Source organism: Myotis davidii, unplaced genomic scaffold (genome assembly GCF_000327345.1).
Source record: "Myotis davidii unplaced genomic scaffold, ASM32734v1 scaffold391, whole genome shotgun sequence".
Classification (NCBI taxonomy): domain Eukaryota; kingdom Metazoa; phylum Chordata; class Mammalia; order Chiroptera; family Vespertilionidae; genus Myotis; species Myotis davidii.
The window spans coordinates 1,930,758-1,951,101 of NW_006284336.1; the positions used below are offsets into that span (position 1 = coordinate 1,930,758).

The 20,344-nt window shown below is 46.1% G+C and overlaps 1 protein-coding gene and 1 long non-coding RNA gene across 2 annotated transcripts in view; both read left to right on the forward strand.

Moving 5' to 3' along the window:
• The window catches only part of LOC107184492, a 123,261-nt gene extending 119,901 nt beyond the window's left edge, over window positions 1-3,360 (forward strand). Inside the window, exon 4 of the long non-coding RNA XR_001515338.1 lies at window positions 3,338-3,360. This is a non-coding gene — a long non-coding RNA (uncharacterized LOC107184492). The remainder of the gene's footprint in view (window positions 1-3,337) is intronic.
• WWOX (WW domain containing oxidoreductase) overlaps window positions 1-20,344 on the forward strand; it is a 933,211-nt gene that overhangs the window by 833,786 nt on the left and 79,081 nt on the right. The window lies entirely within an intron of this gene.

A 20,344-nucleotide genomic window follows, 5' to 3' on the forward strand; every position in this document is an offset into this window, starting at 1 on the left:
ACCCTAGGGTGGGTGCTATGCCCCACCCTAACCCTGTGTGGGATGTGGTGTGCACATTTTTAAGCCCCAAGTGAAAATAGAATCTTTCTTGATCTTTTACAGTTTTTCACCCAGAAATTCTAGATCTTTGACTTTGTCCCAAGAAAATATTTAGATACCTGTGAAAGTTGGTATGCAAAGTGACCAACATAAAATTATTTGTAATAGAAAATTAAAATAGCCCAAGTGCCTAACAGTAAACATTAGTTACAGAGATTATAGTAAATGAAGTCATGGGGTGGAACGTTAAACAGTTAGTAAAACTGTTTTGTTTTTTTGAAAAATGATTAGAGGCATAAAAGAATCATGCAATAATATGAAGTGAATATTAATTGAACTGGATTAAATATAGTTTAGAATATATTTAGCCCAATTCAATGTCCATGTAAAAAAATATCTGGGAAGAATGAAACATGTATGTGCACATTCTCACTTTCTTCTTTTCTCCATATTATCAAGATTTTCTAAGATTGACATCTTGGTTTATAATCAGGAATATCTATGTGAAATAAAATAGACTGTTGCAGTGAGGAAGCCCACCACCCCCTGTCTGAGTGTTACATGGACTTTAGCTTTATGATTCTGGTTCTAACTAGACCCTTCTATGAGGGAGAGCATTTCCTCTCCAAATGTGTCACTCAACAGGCCAGACCACGCCTTTGGGACAGACCTAGGCCCATTTACTTACTTTGTGGGAGCAGAGCTGAACCCAGAGCCTGATTTCATGGTGTCTGTCGGTGAGATCGGCTTGCTCCTGGCAGAAGTTCCAGCGTCCTCTCTAGAGATAAGGATCAGGAGAGTGATGAGTGATGTGACTGTGGGTCACACACTGATTTGCCTTGATGCAGTCTCCCTCTTCAGAGCCTGGGATGTTCTGATTCAAAGGGGTCCAGAGCCCCCTTTGAATTAGCCTGCGTGTAAATGGAAGTCACTGCTGAGGCCAGCCCTTGACTGAGTGCTTCCTGTAATGTCATAGTGGGGTGACTGGAACTCAAGGTGACATCCGTCAGTTTATATCATGTCGCACCTCTTGCTATGCCTGTTTGTAGAACAAAATTTATTCATCTTTACCTAGCAGCGTCCACATGTTTTGGGAAGCTTAATTGTACCCATGGTACTCAACCACAGTTGGTTAGTTTGGCAAGTTCAGTCACTCATACAACAAATAAGGATGGTATATCTCCCTTGCACCAGGTGGGCTACGACTTTCTAGAAGTGGTGTGGCGAGCAACCAGACCCTGCAGTGCCCACAGTCCCCGAAGGACACAGGCATTCAACCAATAAGCGTGATAGTCGATGTGTGGCTGCTGTCGCCTGACACCGGGCGGGAATTTTCATGAGCGCTCTGTTTTGAGTTGCAGAAGCAATGTCAAGATTTGCATATGGTTTTAAAACTGTAAACAAGAGTAGTTATGATGACATCACCCCCACTTTCTTTTGTTTCGGGCATGCTTCCCTCAGTGAGTGCCGTTACAGCAAAGCTCCTGGGGCCCTGGGACTCCTCTGGAAGTGGGCGGACGTCTTCCAGTGGACATGTTGCAGGGGGAGGGGAAGCACCGCCTGACCAGAGGATGTTCATCCCTAGACTGGTCAGTGCCGGGGCCGTCACAGTGAGCGTTTGACATCCCCGAGTCTCCACATTGTCATCTGTGAAATGGGATCATGACTCATCTTACAATTGGTTGTGAAAATTAACAAGATAATCAATATAAGCACCTTGCCCAGTGCCTGGTGAATTCAAATGCTCAAAATATATTAGTTGCCTCCGATTGTGCCTGTATAAAGAAGACCAGGGTGGCTCCTTTCAATCTCTGCTCGTGCAATCAGGCTTTTCGAATATAAGAAGTCTCAGAAGTTTTGGAGGTCCAAGACAGGCATTTAGTTTTTTTTTGACTTGTGTGTAAATCTTTCTCCTTTTTTATGATCACATGGATTCCACAGATATCTTCTGAGCATCAGGGAGCAGTCAAGGTGGGATGTGTCAGCAGATAAATCAGATGCTCTTCCTCTTCTCAACAGGCTCCTAGACTAGTGGGACACCAGGGAACAGAGGGACAGAGGGAGTCACCCGGGCATGGAGGAGGTCTCCTGCAACAAGCAGGAAGGGAAGCAGCAGGAGAGCAGCATCCAAGCTTGGAGCTGGGGCCAAGGATTCGGAGCCCAAGTCAAGACGAAGAAAGCAGAAGGGAGCAGAGTGAGGCTGAAGAATCCAAGGGAAGAAAGCCAAGGATTTCTTTATAGTTGTCCACCCTTTCTCGTTACAAGTCACGGTACAGGGAGGCCACCTGCATAGCGGAGTCGCATGTCAAAAGCATAGCCAGCTGCACACCCACATGCTGCTCTGGACTTCATCTCTCAACACATGTGGCCACGGCTACTGGGAGCAGCCGGCCTGAAGGGAAGAGAGGATGGGAAAGCGTGTGCCTGCGGTACGCAGGGGGAGATTGTCCAGGCCGACCTGAGCACAAGTAAATATACTTTATGTACAGCGAATACTTCAGGAAGTGAGGAAATCAATCTGGCATGAACTTCGTTGGATGCAAGTTCAGACCGTGTGTGCGTGTCTGTGTGCGCACGTGTACATGGGCATCTTCCAAGTACTCTGGGACTCTCAACAATATATGACCTACAAGACAGAGTCAGGGGGGCGCTTTTAACCTCAGATCTGTGCCAGGATCCTGTGTGAAATGGTGCCAAGCCAAAACGCGTGCCTCCAGCGGCCCCTCTTCCACTCTTCTCCCACGAGAGAGTGTGCACCGGGCCGGGGCCGACAGGGCAAGTGTCCCACCTCCCAGTTCACATGGAGCCACTGTAACTTTAAAAAGATTGAACAAAGACCACCTCCACTAGCTAAGCTGAAATAAGAATGTCTCCCGAGTTTAATGGATCAAGTAGCGGTGATAGGTTTTATGGTTCTTTTTCACTTTAGGGCACGGGAAAGAGAGAGCCAGGCAGGTTGGTTTTAAATTCAAGGATTTATGCTGTTAATCCTCCGGGCTAATTATAATTTATGGGATCTTGGCAAATTAATATGCGGTTGCTATTCAAAAGTGGAGAGCAATGTGAGGCAGGCATAAACAAGCCTTGTTCATTTTTAATTTATTTCCACCAATGGAGAATATTAAATAAAATGAACACTAGGGTATTTCGCTCTGAGTTCGGTGTTCATTATTTATCTCTAAATTATGAAATTCATATAACAACTGCTTGTTTTTTCACCAAGAACCCAGAAACAGCGAGTGATAGCATCCGGATAAGTAGAAGGCGATCAGTAATTCTTTTCTCTACTGCTTCTAAGACAGGCCTAGTGGTGCGTGCATGGAGACGGAGGTGTTCCAAGCATGCAGGTGGGTGAGGTCCAAGATTTGGTGTCACATACGTCAGGATAGTTTAGAAACAGGACTTGGAAGTGGGATGTGAGTTTACAATCCCAGTTCCACAGAAACGAAAGTTCCAGTCCTCCCCATGCCAGGGCGCGTTGCGACTCCAGGGCTTTGGGAGATCCCAGTGTACTGCTGGCCTGATAGATGCTGAGTAGAGAGGTGACCCTCTGATAGGCCTTTTATCAAGCAATCTCATTGCACCCAGGACCCCCAGTTTATCAGCACCCCCTAGGCCAGCGCTTCTCAACCTGTGGGCCGCGAACAATGAAAATACATCCTGCATATCAGATATTTACATGATGATTCATAACAGTAGCAAAATGACAGTTATGAAGTAGCAACGAAAATAATTTTATGATTGGGGTCACCACAACATGAGGAACTGTATTAAAGGGTCACGGCATTAGGAAGGTTGAGAACCACTGCCCTAGGCTGTTTATAGAATTCACTTTTAAAGAATTTAGCCTTTCACCCATGAACAACTGGCAGGAAAATTTTCCCCAATTGATAACCAGGAGGCAGGCAGATTCATCTAGCATGATAATTAGTTGCTCCACCAGACACAAGAATGTCCCTCCCATTTCCCCTCTACCTTCCCCCCTTCTTCCTTCCCCCCCTCCTCCTCCCCGCAGGGAGAGGCCAGCACGTGCTGCTTGGAGAGCTGCGGAAGCCTTGAGCTCTGAGCCCAAGAAGCAGGTTGGAGTCCTCCCCCCAGCTGTGTAGCTCAGATAACAGCTGGAGCAGAGAACAGGCTGTGCTCACTGCTAGAATATCTGACCCAGTTCTGACTGGCGCAGAGACTTAATAGTTGGTACCCCAAGTCTTTCTCGCGCCTGTGTGAAGGGAGGGAAGCAGGCCTTTCTCTCCACCCCAGACACACACTCCCGTCCAACTCTGTCCCCCTCGCCTCTCACTTCTTTTCATTGCGGTTATGCTCGTCTTTCATTTTCTTGTCGGTGGGAAAGTGAAGGGCCACTTTCAACAACTCTGAAGAAGCAATGGGATGTTTTGCTTTGGGAGGGAAGGTAGCGTGGAAAGGCAAGGGCTTCTGGAGTCTGACAGCCGCCGAATCCAATCCCAGCTCTACCTTTTATCAGCTGGGTATTGTGTGGGGCAAGTTACCTAACCTTTCTGAATCGTCTCACAATAACAAGAGAATACTATTGTTATAGGTCTGTGGGGACTGTTATGAGAAATGAGATGTTGAGAAGCACCTGGCACACTGCCTACCTTCTTCTACCTGGTCTTAATTGATAGCTCTGCCCCTTTAACCCCCACCCTTGTACATAATAGATTCTCAGCAAATATGCTTAGGACTGAATTGACCAGAAGAGTGCATTTGTACCTCTGGCACTCAGGGTCATAGACACTGTGACCCCGGGAGGACATCCCAGATCTGTGAATAAATGTGACAGGTCGTGTATATACCCCGCAAAGCTGGAGGGGCTGAGTACCTGTGGGGTCGTGTGTCTCTGTGATATGAGCAAGGCCCTCGATAGACAAGCAGCCCGGCACTGAGCGCTGGCTGGAAGTGACTCTGTACCTGCAGATTGTTTCCTCGGTCATTGTTTCTCTCTCATGTTTTATTTTCGTTTCTGAAAACAGCAGGAAATCCAACATGTGTGTTGACAGACTCCTGGCTTTGCAGTAGCTCCTTATTCAGGGGGTGTTCAGCCTAATCATTTTTTGGCAAGAGGACATTCAATTTCCTGCATTATTTAGCAATAAAAACTTAAACCTAATTGAAATCATGTACTCAGTATTCTATATTATTTTTAGTTCAGTAATCAATAATGTTATGGTTCCACTTTTTAACGTGCTCCTCTGAAGGAGTAAGATGAAAAAATAAAAGCCCAAAAGTTTAAAAAAACACACACAAAAAAACTGCATTTGGCAAGAGACTGAAAAGTTCTAAAAGAAAGGCAGGAGGAAATTTTGGGGAGAAATCGGCATGAGTAATGTGTAAGCAAGGGCGCTAGAAAAGGATCAGGGTGTCACAGTAGTACAAGGGCTCAGGCTTATTATATTACAGAGTTTTGTCCAAAGAACAGTTGGTTTTGATTTATCGGCCATGTCCTGCCATGAACCCAGATGTGTGTCCACCAGCTCTAGTAGGAGAAAGATTTGTGTAACAGCCTCCATCCTGAATTCAAATTCTAGTTCTCCCATCCTCTCAAGCTTTGCAGAGGGGTCAGGCTGATCAGATATGTCTCCTTGAGGATGAGCTGTCTCTTAGGACCCTGCTAGGCACCCCCACAAATGTGATTCTTTCTGGTGGGTGCCCCAAAGAGCTCCCAGCCATACCTGATGCCCACACTTGTCTGATCCCCAGGACTGGACATAGCCCACGCTCAGTCAGAGAATCTTACCCCTCTGCTCCTCCTTCCCAGCTTGCTAACAACACGGGAAGTTAGGTGGTTTCATCTTTCCTCTTAAATACAGGGGTGGGCAAAAGTAGATTTATAGTTGCTTGAAAGGAAAATAATACAATGATTAATAAATAAGAATATCAGAATAAACTCTGTGTTTTGGGTACCTACAACGATAAGCCTATTTTTGCCCACCCTTGTATGTGTACCTATGAAAGTCAAGATTTTTGGTTCAAGTCTACTGTCCTGTCAAAAGTGTTCTGCACTTGATTTAGAGATAGGAGATGAGGTTCACAAGTACATAAAGGACCCACCTATCAAGTCATCATTCTCTTATGCCGAGTATTATTGAAGCTCATGATAGACCCCAGGAGGGAGAGAGATGGTGGTATGGTTGAATGTTGCGTCCCCTACAAAATTCCTATGTCCAGGTCTTACTCTCTAATGTGATGGAATCAGCAGGTGGGGCCTTGGGAAGGTGATTTAGTGGTGAGGGTGGAGCCCTCATGAATGAGATGAATGCTCTTATCAAACAGGCCCAGAGAGCTCTGCTGCCCCTTCCACCATCCGAGGACACAAGACGTCCGCCACCCAGAGGAGGGCCCTCCGCTGATCATGCTGACACCTGATCTCAGACTGTCAGCCTCCAGAGCTGCGAGGAACCAGCGTCTGTTGTTTATAAGCTATGTGGTCTGTGCAGCTCGGTCACACTAAGGGAGACGGAGAGCATATTTGGTCTAATTTTCTTTGCTGCTTCTCCGAGCCCTAGAACCATTTCCAGGAATGTCCAAACCTGAAACATCCATCTATTGGGGGGCTTCCGGCTTCCAGGATGCCTGCTTTTCTCTCAATCCTTTTCCCAGCAAATTATTTAAGGACAACTCTTCCATACACCATTTCCAGAAAAACAGGAGCTAAGGCACCCCATTGCGACCAGCACAAATGTTCCTGATCGTTTGTATCTCGGTTTTATTTCTCTTTCTAACACTATGCAAAAGACTAAGACAGCACTTGCGTGAACGTTTGCACATCACTTAAATATTCATTTCCAGTAATTTATTCACAGTTGTAAAGTTTATTACCCACAATATAGAGTCATAGAATTTTAGAGCCGTAGGACAGGAGAGAAATCATCTAGCCCCACCTCCTCATTGTACAGATAAGGAAACTGAGGTGAGGAGGGCTCAGGTGACTGATCAAGGTCAAGTTCTGAATGAGAGACACAAAGTCAAGTCTCAACAGTCAAGCGTCTGTTGAACGCAGCTCTGCGATGCTAAAGACCAGCTCGTTCTTCCTGAGCAGAGAGCCTTCTCCCAAATCATCATCTGTTTCTCCGCAATCGAGCAGGTGCCCATTGAGTGCCTGCTCAGTGCTGGGTGCTTGAGAACAGCCATGAATGACACCATCATGGTGATGGCACTCACAGTCTAGCAGGCAAAGAGGCGAAGCAAATAGACCAACGTATGCGCCTGTGATTACAAATTGTGATAAGGGCTCTGAAGGAAATAAACAAGGTTTGTGTGGGGACCAGTGGTGGGCGGTGTGTTCGTGGGGCTGTTATACCAAAGCACCGCGCCTGGTGGCTTGTAAGCAACAGAAATTTATTTCTTGCAGTTCTGGAGGCTGGAGGTCTGAATCGGGGGTCCCTGCATGGTCGGGTTCAGGTGAGAACCCTCGTCTGTTGCAGACTGCTGACTTCTCACTGTGTCCGCACATAGTGGAAAAAGCTAGGGAGTTCTCTGGGGTCCCTTTTAGAAGGGCACTAACCCCTTCATGGGACTCTTCCTTCATGATCTAATTGCCTCCCAAAGACCCCCCTCCTAATGCCATCACAGTGGGGGGGGGGAGGATTTCAACATATGAATTGTGGGGAGACACACAAACTTTCAGTCTCCAGCAGGAGGGTGGGGCTGGGCAGGGGACTGATACTGTGCTTCCCTGGGAGGTGGGAAGAGAGACTGATCAGGGGAGTGAGCCAGCACAGTGCGTTCGGGAGCGGTTGTTGCAGTGGTCACGTGGTGCAGACTCCACTGGGGAATGCTGGGGCCCCTGTGGAACACAGTCCTCTGAGGCACCCCCCAGCGGGGGCAAACAACCTGGGGTCCTTGCCCACAAGCTCCCAACAGCCATGGGTTGGGAACTATTTTCAGGGCAGTAACTTCCCAGCACTTCTGGTCTGCACCCTGATCTGGTATTTGCAATATTTGGAACATGCTTAGACTAAAATGCAAATTTATCGGAAAATCAATTTTAACTGGGCATGCTGTATTTTATCGGGCAATCCCGGGCCCCTCCCTTGAGCACTCCTTCGATGGGTCCAGCAGCACCTGCAGCCAGAGAAGGTGTCAGCATTGCCGCTGCTTGTGGAAGGAAGGGCTGAGCAGGGGCTGGGAAGGAGGGTTGGAGAAGGCAGCGGAGAGACATCCAGGCAGCGTGAACCTCTGTTGTAAAGAGCCAGGTCCACTTAATGATTATTCGCTCTCTGTTCTCTTAAACCAGAGCCTCTCGGTATTTGGAAGTGATGTCTGAGTTTGAGTCACAGAGATAGGTGACAGTCCGAAGGCCGAGTCACCACTCCTCCTTAATGGGCATGTCGATGGTGTGCAGTATGCTTGCATCACACATGGTCCCCTTTAATCTTCCCAACAGCCCCAGGAGGTAGGTGGTGCATCTGGCCCATGTTCAAAACTGAGGGAGCTGAGGTTAGGTCAGGGGCAGAGTCAGGACTGGAACCCAGACTGCTCCTAATGAGGCATGGTCGTCAGACACCTGTTAGGAGTAGAACTGTGTTCTCCAAAAGAATACGTTGATGTCCTCACCCCCGTCCCTGTGAATATGACCTATTTGGCATGTAAGTCTTTGTCGTGGTAATCAAATTAAGACAACACAGTTAAGCAAGAGGAATAAACTCTAGAGAACTTCTGTACAACAGTGTGCTGCAGTCAACAATCATGCATTGTATCCTTAAAATTTTGTTAAGGAGGTAAATCTCAAAAGTTCTTACCAAAATAATATAAAACTTTTAAAAATGAGGTTGTAGCCTGGCAAACGTGGCTCAGTGGCTGAGCGTCGATCTATGAACCAGGAGGTCAGGGTTCGATTCCCGGTCAGGGCACATACCCAGGTTGTGGGCTCATTCCCCAGTGTGGGGCATGCAGGAGGCAGCTGATCAATGATACTCTCTCATCGTTGATGTTTATATTTCTCTCTCCATCGCCCTTCCTCTCTGAAATCAATGAACATATATTTTAAAAACTGTTTAAAAATGAGGTTATACTGGATTAGGATAGGACCTAAATCCAAGGAGTGATGTGATGTCTTTAGAGGAGAGAAGAAAGGGAAGTTTGGCATTCTGTGATGGCAGCCCCAGGAATGTATTATAGCATCCCTTCTCAACTTACCAAAGAGCACATAAAGTCATGCCCTTATCCCAGTCAGCCAGCCACTCCAGGCAGCCAGATGGCTCACCTAGGGGCCGTGGGTATCAGAGATGGCCCGCTTCCTCCCTTTAATGGGTGTAGATGTTTCAAATTTCCTGGCCCATTGGTGATGACACAGAGGGAGGAGCAGGGGCTGCAGACAAAATTATATACATCTCAAGGGCAGTTCGACAATTAGCTCGCCCACAGGAACACTGCAATATGCACAATATTTGCTTTCCCAGCAAAGCCAAGTGCAAGCTCCTGCCTGCTCTAATGGCCCTGTGTTCCCCCAGTGCAGGAAGGGGCCAGGCCCCTCAGTGCTGCAGCTCCCACCCTCCGCTGCCACAAGTTTAACTCCTTCCTGTCCCCAGGCTCTTCGATAGCCCGTTCAGTTGCTGCAGCTTGGATTCAAATGGGGTGGTTCTATTTGATTGGGCCTCCCCTGTATTGAAATCCTCTCTAACCCATGGCAGTACACACAGCCCATCTTTCATGGAAAAAAAAAACAACAGTTAATACCTTGACTCATTCGAACAATTATTTAAAACAGCCCATGAAGACTTAATTGGGTGCAGGTGATCCCTAAGTAGGACAGAAACTCAAGAGTATGAAAATGAACACAGAGCTGAGCATGAGACCAGGACCCTAAAACCTATGTGCTCTTGTTACAAGCAAGCCAGAGATTGGTCTCTGAGCCTCCTGTAGCCTCCCGCAAACTTGGAAAGACCATCAGTTATGCAATTTACAGGATCTGTAAACATGAAACAAGCCACTGATCCAAAAAGAGCCCAGGGTCTCCTCAAAAAGACTGTGACATGAAGATGGGTGCCCAGAGCTGGCTCCCGAGCTGGTGATGGGCTGTGTGGGGCCTCTCCCAGCCCCTGTTCTTCTCCCATGTTTAACATGAATGATACGGCTGCGCTGGAGGGCTGCTTTGAATGACATGAATTGTTTAAGCCAGTAGGAAAAGATAGTGAAATATCCAAGGCAGCAAATTAGGAAAGAAATGGAGGACATGTCATAAACTTACCACCCGCCCACCCCCCCCAACTATGATGTGTTAGAAAATGGGGGTTCTTAATCTCAAGTAAGTTTTTCTATTTAATAGTAATGGAGTTCAGTGGAGAAGATTCCTAAGTCTTTGAGAAGGAACTCACTCCAATTTTGCTGGCTATAGGTAACAATAACCACTCCATGCTTTTCTGTCTATCTTTTTTCTGGGTTACGCTATGTTTGCGTCTCACATTGAGGTCACTACCATATACCCGTTTGGAGCACTGCCTCTTATTTTCCCCTAACATTATCCATTTCTGAATGTTGTTATAAATGCTTCTTAACTACAGTTCTTAGTGGTGGCTAGTCCACGGAGGGACACACTATCATATTCATCTACTTCTGTGTCATTGGGCATTTAGATGGTTTTAAATACTTTTGCTGTCAGGAAGAGTGTTCTGATAAACATCTCTGTGCATAAAGCAGTTTCCCTCCTTCCCATTATGTCTTTAGGATAGTTTCCCAGAAATGGAATTACCGGGTCAAAGGTTGAACACAATTTTTAAAGGTTCCTGAGACACATCGCCAAATTCCTCTCCAAAAGGCTTGGAGCATTTTAAGTGACCAGACACAGTGCTTGAGATGCCGGCTCCTCCTAACCAGCATTGAGTGCTCGTAAAAAAAAAAAAAAAAAAAAAAAAAAACTAATTTCCAAAAAAAAATCTACCAATCCGATAAACAAATGGCGTGTCATTGTGGGTTTGGAGTCTTATTGTTCAGTGCTCGAAAGAGGCAAATTAGGAGAATCCAAAGAAGCATTGCAGAAATTAAATGTATGAGCTACATTAGCCTAGCATTCTGGGCTGCGTGGTTTCTAAAGAGGTTTCAGTAGATTAATGGATGATAAGTGGACACTTAAGAGAAAGCGCGCTTGGAGAGCTTCGCAGTAATACCTGCTGAGCTGTGTCCTTCCTCCACGCCAGGGCCGTCCACGCCGCAGGAGTCTCAGGCTTCGTGGAGGCTTTATAAATATGGATTGAAGCGAATGACCAACACCCGTGTAACACTGCACAGTTTTTCAGAATGTGTTCCTCTTCGAGAATCTCATTTGGCCAACACACGGTAACGGAGCCGTGGATTCAGTCACTTGCCTACGACACACAAGGCTTCCTGCCTCCTCTGCCGGGTGTCGGTCAAGATCCCAGGGACTGGCTTCCCTTGGGCTGAACTTTGGTTTCCTAGCAAGTGGGCGGACGGGACACCTCGGGCAGGACCATCCTTCCCAGTGGCAGCGTCCTTTCTGCACGTTAACAGTGCCCAAAGCGTAAGGTGCTCTCATGCCAACAGCCCCCGTTAGCAGCAACATTTAATGTGGTGCCCAGAGCAAAGTACCCTGTATTAGTTTCCCAGGATTACTGTAACAAACTCCCACAGACTGGCTGGTTTAAAACAGCAGATATTCGCTCACTCAGTTCTGGAGGCCGGAGGTCTGAAATGGAGGTGTCTGCAGGCCACCCCGCCTCGGGAGCCTGCAGGGAGAAACTGTTCTTTATCCCTCCCGCTTCCGTGGCTGTCAGGATATTCTCTACCTCTGTGGTCACCTGGCCTCCTCCCGTCTGTCTGACATCTCCTTCTGCTTCTCTTTTATAGGGCACATCATTGGGTTTCGGGCCCACCCAGTAAGTCAGGAATGTTGTCTGATTTCAAGAGCCTTAACTTAATCACACCTGCACAGACCCTTTTTCCAAATACGGTCACATTCACAGGTTCCATGGTTGACACGGGTATCTTTGGCAGGGTCATTTTTTCTGCCTAACCTGGGCCCTCAAATTCATGGCTGTCACACGAGTTTAGCATCTGTGAAAACTGCCTGTTACCTGCCCCACGGTGAGTACTCAGCGAGTACCAGCTACCATACACTTTTCATGTTGTGTCTGCAATGCCGTAGAGAAAAACGTGTTTGCTTGGGGTCAGGGAACTGAATTTTAAGGTCTGAGGTTGGTTTTGCCTTGACTTGGATAGGTAACTTCTCTGGACCTCCTTTTGCATGACTGTAAAATGGTTACACAGACCCTGGCCTTGTTGGATTTCCAGGGAAGAGGTGGGAATCCAGTGGGATCGCGTGTGACAGAGTTTTGTGAATGGCAGAGTGCAAGTAGGATGTCGAAGATCTAATTCAGAGTCTAAAAGGTGGGAGGAGTGTCATGGGGGCCTGTACCAAGGGAAGCCAGGCTTTGGGAAGAGTGATTCGGAGCAAACGGTCCGCGTTGGCAGCTTTCCACAGTCGCTGGGAGTCTGAGCGAGACTCAGTTGGGAATACTAGGTTAGTGCCGGGGAAAAGCCCATTACTCCTTAAAAGCGGCCACTCATCTCTAATAATAAATAAACCAAACACGGGGATATTAAAACAATTCGTTCTCGGCATCGGAAAAGAGGTCGTGTGTGTGCGCGCGTGTGTGTTTGTGTGTGCGTTTTTAATATCCCACCCAGCCCCCACCCCAGGAACTCCAAGATTGAACAAAATCCTACTTATGTACTCCGGATTTAATATAGCGTCAGGCTCCTCTAGGTGCCATAAAGTACCAAGTTAAAAGTATTAATTCCTTACAACCCTGATGGGTCCCAGCTGTGCACACGCAGGGAGGGTGTGAGGGTGTGTGCTCAGCGGGTACAGGTGCTGACGGGGCTGTTCCACCTCGGAGCACATGTGCCCGCAACACAGCTGTTTCTCAAATCCTGCGCCACTTGCTTAAAAACCTCTATGAAGTTGTACTGCCTCTGGGCACAATTAAAAGCTGTAGACTACATTTCATCGGCTAGTGTGAGAGACTTAGGCTGAGCCAAAAAAGAAAAGGGAGAAGGTGGGCGGGAGGAAGAAATGAGCCCCTCGTTAAGGTGGCATTAACCTCCGTACCTGGCTACAGAGACCCTAAAGCCTCTACGCGCCACACAACATCCGCAGCATTAAGAATGGAGAGTGGGGAAGGCTTGACGGAGCAGAGCATTAACTGCTTTCTTTCCTTTCTTCCCTTTCACTTCCTTCTTTCCTTTCTTTCTTCCTTCCTTTCTCCTTCTTCCCTTCTTTATTCCTTTTTGCTCTTTTTTTCTGTTTTCTTTCTTTCCTTTTCCCTTCTTCCTCTTTTCTCTTTTTTCTATTTTCTTCTTTCTTTCTCTTCCCCGCTTCTCCCTTTCTCTTTTTTCTTTCTTTCCATTTTCTGTCTCTCTTCTATCTCCCTATCTCCCTTCCTTCTTTCCTTCCTCCTCTCACCTTCCGGCCTCCCATCCTTCCTTCCCCCTCCTCTTTCCTTCTTCCCTCCCTCTCCCTGGCTCTCTTCTCACTCTCTCAGTTAGTGGACAAGTCTCTTTGCAAGAAACCCGGGAGCTGAAGTAACTGAGTTAAAATGTGAACAATCGGGCTGAATGGTAAAAGGCTTGGATTCAGGACTCCTTTTGGGAAAAGGCCCTTAACACCTTGCCCTTCCCCACCCAGGAATTTAGCTACCATTATTTCCTCTTTCAGTGTGGAGGCAGCTGGATTAGCCTGTCTCATTGTCATGACAACCCAGTGAAATAAGTCTTTATGTACCCATTTTATAGAAGTAGCAGCTGAGGCCCACTGTAATGAAGCTTGCATTGGCCCCGCTCCCCTAGTCAGTGTCACAGGCAAAGACTGAACGCTTCCCGTGGCCTCGCTGTCCACGTGGTCATTGCCTGACACTCTGGGACTCCACTGCCCTTTCTTCTTCTTTCCTCTTAAACAATAAGTCAAGATGAGCATTCGCTCCTTTCTGCACTCTCTGCTCGCCCAGAGGAAAAGGCCTGATCTTATTTCTTACCTATACCTGGACAGTGTTTTAAATAAGATTTCATGCTGTGTAAAAAAGAAGGGAGATGGGAGAGCTCTGCCCATTGGTTAGTTACCCTTCCCAACGGCCAGGCCAGCACCAAAGGCAGAGAGCATGTGGGAACTCCCTGGCCTCAGGGGGACAGAAGAACTGAGAATGAGGATCTGAGTTTAGATGCCATCCTTGGATTATCAAGGCATGTGTGACCAGGCCTGTAAAATACTATAAAGCTTAGACTCTTGCCCTCTAAAAACAAGGCAGCCACATCCCCCACCCTGTCCCTAACTTGGGGATGGAGATGAGGGCTGGCCAGAACGAAACTAACTTCTGTTGAGATTCTGTTTCCTGTTTCCCAGGCACTGTTCTAGGCTCATTCAGATACTAGTTCATCAATCCTCATAATCGCTCTGTGACTTGGTAAATCCTGGAAATGAAGACCCAGAGGTTTTATAACTTGCCCGTGGTCACATCTAACAGGAGGCAGGGCCAGCAATCAAAACAGTTTGACCTCAATGCTCCCAGCTCCCTGCTACCCCTCTCATCCACAGCTGACCAGAATCCAGCCCCTTCACCTCTCAGCTCTAAGAACAGGAAATAATGTGAGCGGGGTGAAATCGTGCCATTGGAAAGCAGGCACATTAGAAAGAATGATGTCAGCCTGATTCCCTGGATCCTGGGAAAATTCATATCCTTGTGCCATCCGATCGGTGAAACTGATTGATACTGGTATACGGCAACGATAGTTAAGAAACGGGCAGCTCGGCTGAGGTTTGATTAAACCGATACCCCCGGTCTCCTGCTGTATCAAATCACAGGCGAGTTGGTGCCATTAGGATAAATTACTACAGCAGGCGCGGCGAAGCCAAGCTAAATAAACTCTGCCTTCCCGAGCCCGCGATTGTCTTATTAAATGATTTCTTTGCCTCTTAAGTGTGGACTCGGAGCACTCGCGCTCTGAAAGCCCTCCTGATTGACTATTGCCTTGGCCTCAAGTTGATTTTATAAACTTCGGATGGTGCCCCAGAAGGTGAAGCTTCCTGTTGTCCATTCTGCCTGTTGCTATAGATACCGAACTTCACAATCAGTAATTAGAGCGTGCCCCCTGCCCCAGAACTGGTCAAACGGTGCAGAGCGCTCGGCAAATGGTCTTAAAAGCATCCGCGCTGGCATGGAAATGCATCTCCAATGGTGACGGGGTTTGTTTTATTCATGGACTTTTTGGAAAAAAAAATTACTGGTTTATTGGAAACCATAGAGAACTACAAGTAATTATTATGCTTTTAAAAACACAACTGAGTTTTCTTATCATGATATGTTAAGAACAGGAAAGATGATGGCTGGGAGCCTGGTGCTGCACAAAGATAACTCTGTCTGGCCTGCTACATAAGAGAGAGTTAATTCCTGAGCCCCCCACCCCCCCCACCCTCCCGACCCCAGAAAGCAATGCCTTGATTTGCAAGGGAGCCTTCTTGTGGAATGATGAAAAAGTTAAAGGAAACTGTTTGTGGCAAGAAGGAAAAGGTGATGGGTTGGGCGTATGTTATTTAGCCGAGTAAAACAGATGTGGAACATTTGTGTCTTAAGGCATTTTGGTCAAGAGAGAGTAAATTGGTTAGAAAGTGTGCAATTTTGCAGGTGTTAGAAAAATATAAACCAGTGAGTCCGTGCTCTGTTCCCTAAAGGGAAGGAGGATGGAAAATAAAGGCTTGCAAAGACACTCCGCTGGACTTAATACCTTTTAATTTGAGGTGCCCAACACTGTCCTCATTTTAAAGCTGAAGAAACCAAGCTCTGAGAAAATGAATGATTTTCCCCAGGTCACCCAGTTTCTGTCACACGGCCAGGATTATAAGCCATGTCTGTCTGACTCAAAACCTGCCTTCCCATCTTTTCTTCAAGGAAAGACTTCTCCCCAAAGTATACAGGGATCCTGCCAGAGACTGCTCATCACTGTATCCATTTCCCAGTTTGAAAATAAATCCTGGAATTCAGAACGATGCATATTTATTTAAGATCATCTGCAGATTTCCTCACGAATGCACAGTACAGACATGGTCAGCCATGCCAAGGATTCTGTTGACATTTGCAAAGCACTGTTGATTGTAGTTTTGATTCCGTTAAAACCTCCCTAATTGCCTTGTTGATTTCAAACACCCTGAGAACACTTCTGAAGCCTCACAGTGTCCAACGGCGTGAGAAAATAAATGGTTTACAAGGATGACTGGGGATGTGCAAATAAAGCTTTGGACAAGAGGGCGAACCAAAGCCTGGCTTTGTAAACAGCGAGGTAATCCTGCCATCTTTTATGTGACACTTTTATGAGATCCAGAACCCCCGGCCTCAGATTATGTATATTTCAGCTCCTATATCCATGTTCAAGGAGCCCGGACTTTGACTAGAGTTGAATTTATCTTGCAGATGTAGCCTGACAAGACCTTTCCTGCATCCTCCCAAGGAGTCAAGTTCAGGGCAGTACGTAATTCTACAGCCCTGAACACAAGCCAAAGTCGTGTTCACAATCTGGGCAGTTCATGGACTTAACACTAGTTTAGCCTGGGCAGGTCCTGGCAGGAGATCTTGTCCGTTTTTTAAGGGCACAAGGGGAAACAAATCAGCCAAAGTTGTGTTGTTATTCTTATCGATACAAGCATTGATAAGCATTTTAAACACATTTTCACATTTTTTGCTGTTAATTCCTATCATAATCTTTTGAAGCAGGTAGTATGCTCCCTGTTTTATAAGTTTGTTTTTCACTCTGCAAATGCTTGCTGGGTTTCCTAAAAAGAACCCAGGCACCAAAGAAACTGAAACACAGAAGTGTTAAGGAATTTGCCTGAAGCAGTGCTTCTCAAAAGGGGGGAGGGTGGGGGTGCAAAAGCCACCCTCCACCAGGGGACATTTGGTAATGGGAAGACCTTGCTACTGTCATCTAGCGGGTCGAGGCCAGGGATGCTGCTGAGCACCCTACAATGCACAGGGCGGCCCCACCACAAGGAGGTGGCTGGTTCCAAATACCCATAGCGGCGATGTTGGAAAACCTTGACCCAGAGAACCATAATTCGGGGATAGTGTTGGGATTTAAATATTGGCCTGTTAACCTTTACAACACGATGGTGTTGCTTTGGGCTAACAGTCATCACTTTGAGTTTAAAACTTCTCCACATTGAAATGATAGACAATTAGCATCAAAGGCTTAGTTTTTTATTAATTGCCTGGCTTCCCCCATAAGACTGTTATCTCCTTGAGCTGCTGTGGCTTTTTCTTACTGTGTCCCCATCACCCTTTCAGCACCCAGCATGTAGTAGGTGTTTAGTAAATAAATGTTTACTGACTGAATAGGTTAATGTGTACAAAATGAACTATGCCCCCCCTGTAAAGTGACGGGTAGTATAAAGAGATAACAAAAACGAGAGCTGGGGTTGTTGAGAAGGGAATTTCTTCCAGCTAGGGATGGAAGCAAGTGGTGGATTCTGGAATGAGTTGATGGAGAAAGGTTTGAATTGAGGTTTTCAATCAAGTAAAGATTGAGATTTGGGGTGGTGGGAGAACATCCGAGTGGAAGGACAGAATGACAGAAGCAGATGTGGAAACACACAGGTCACCATAAGGAGACCAGCATGGAACACTCGATGGTAGAGCAGGACAGGCTAGAAAGCTGGACTCCATCCCATGGGAGATGTGAAGCCAGAGGGAGCTTGAACAGGAAGTGGATGTGCTCACAGCTGTGTTCCAGGGAGGCCAGCACGGCCTCTGTGTGTAAGATGGAGAGAAGACTGGGGGAGGGGAAGCCACTTGTGTGTTGCCATTGTCTAGGGAAAACAGAAAATGACGCCTGACTTATGTGGCAGAGTAACAAATATATGCAATTTACTTTTGAATGGGTAGTATATTTACATGCCTCAAAGTCAAAGGTAGAGGGTAGAAAATATGTGTGTATGTATATATATTTATGTATATCTCAATTCCACATACACACACATATATTCTCCTTATATATTTTTAAATCTCCCTTGACCCATTTCCCTTGGCACCTAATTCCTCTACTGAACCAGTGCTATCATTGCCTTGTGAGTCCTTCCCGACATTTTCATGCATTTATGAGACAATGTGTTTATATATTCTTTCACCTTCCCATTCACTACTTCACGCACACCTTGCTCTTTTCACTTGACAGTATGTCTCAGAGATGGTTCCAAATCAGCATATAAATGATTTCTTCATTTTTTTAACAACCGCTGAGTGTAGATGCTTCATAATTCATTGAACCCATTCCCTACTGATGGACATCTGGGTTGCTCCCAGTCTCCTGCTGTTACAAATCGTGCTGCAGTGTGTAACCTTGCACTGAGGTCTTTCCCTGTGTGTGTGAGTGTATTTGCAGGAGAGAGTCCTAGAAGTAACAGTGTTGTCATTGCCACAGATATTGCCACGTGCCCTCCACGGAGGTTGTTCCGATTTACAGATTTACATTTGGGTGGTACTTCCTGACTAAATACTCTATAGTTGGGTAGAGGGGTGGACCGAGAGGACGTGGGGAAGGAGAGCCGCCAGTGAATTTGCCTAGATGGACTTTATGGAGAAATGTTTTGGTGGGAGCGCAGAAGTTGGGCTGTAAGATGAAGAAGACTAGATTCCATGCATTAATTGAGTGCAGCTTGCATTAACCTAGGAGCAAGAATATAAGATACTAAGGATGACTTTGACACCTCTGATGCCATTAGCCAGTAGGGACCAAGGGAAAGGAGGGGTTTTATTTTTTAGGAAGATGACATTGGTTTCAGCTCAATGAAGCGGTTTCCACCCACCTGGAGCATTTAACAGGCGCTCAAAGCTCTTTGTGGCAACTTCACTTTTCCCTGATCCCACTCACAAACCTTTGCTATCACTCACAATCCATGCTGATTTGAAAGGCGCCTAATTTTGTTCATTCAAAATCACCTAACAGCCAAAAAGAATTTTAAAAAAAGTTTTAGATGCTTAACAATTACTTTGTAATACTGCCACCCAGAAACCCCATAAAGTCATTATTACTCTCCGGTTATAGGGGAGAAAAACCAAGGCTCAGAGAGGTTAAATAGTTTGGCCAAGGTCACATAGCTATTAAGCAATGGCGCCAAGACGTGGATCCAGGTTAACTTTAAATCTCCGGCTTTATAATTCAGTGACTTCAGTAGCAAATACTGTAGGATACTGCCGAGTGGTCTCGGCATTTATTTCCAAAGGCTGATTTCACTTGACTGTGGAATTCTAATCTGTTAACGGCATCCTATTTACTTCTCAAATGTCGGGGCAAATTTGCCAAATTTTGAAAAGTGCATTTGTGAGTCAGTGGGATTCCATTTGAAGTTGGAGATAATGGAGCCCATGGTGGAGGCTCGGTCTTCTTCCATGCTCTGTTCGCAGAGGAGCTGGGAAAAGCCAGGAAGGATGAAGGTGGTCATTCAGTCGCCTGAGCAGTAAAGCCTGACTCTGGTGGAGGCCCTGACAACCCCACACAAAGGCGCCATTGTTACCCTGCGTGAAGGGAGCCGGGGTGACACCAAACCAGGCCGAGTGTCACTTCTCTGGGTTAGAAATGTTGTTTCCATTCACTGGTAAACAGCAGTCCAAGTTCATTGTCCTGAAAAGGAACTCTGTTTCTTCTTTTATGCTGAGAGTTTGCAAGTGAGGATCTTGATAGGAATGTCTCCGAACAATACCGGTTACAAAATGTGGCTAAGTACATTGCTCACACCAGGGACTGTTCTAGCATTAAGCTTTCAAAAGTGTCCAGACAGCTCTAATAGAAAGAAAGGAGCAGATCCTGGGCTTGCAAACATCTCCAGTGCAAAAGGAAGATTTAGCTGCAGGCTGCTCACCAGTCTCAAAGGATTGTCCAATGAGAGGTGCGTGCTCTTGGTATATTGGTTATGTACATAGGCACGTGACTGGCAGTGCCTTAAAATTCAATTACTGTGCAGTCTGTCTCCTATGGAGCCTTCTTGGTAGATCAAAAACAGAGGAGAAAATCACTTAGAGTGAAAAATTTGTAAATGATAAAGTGAGTGCATAATTGTGTCTTAAAAGCTACAAACATTAGGTTTATATTGGAGAAAATGGCACTTTATTTTTAAAGGCTGCTATATTTATGCTTAAATAATTAGGATGACTTCCACCTGGGAGAATTTTAGGGACATTTCAATGCTTGCATTGAAAATAAATTCTTAAAGGCAATTTATTTTAGACTGATTGCATTCCAATATTTCTTTATAGGTTGTTTTCTGTGCCTGGCACTGTATTTACTATTGATTAAG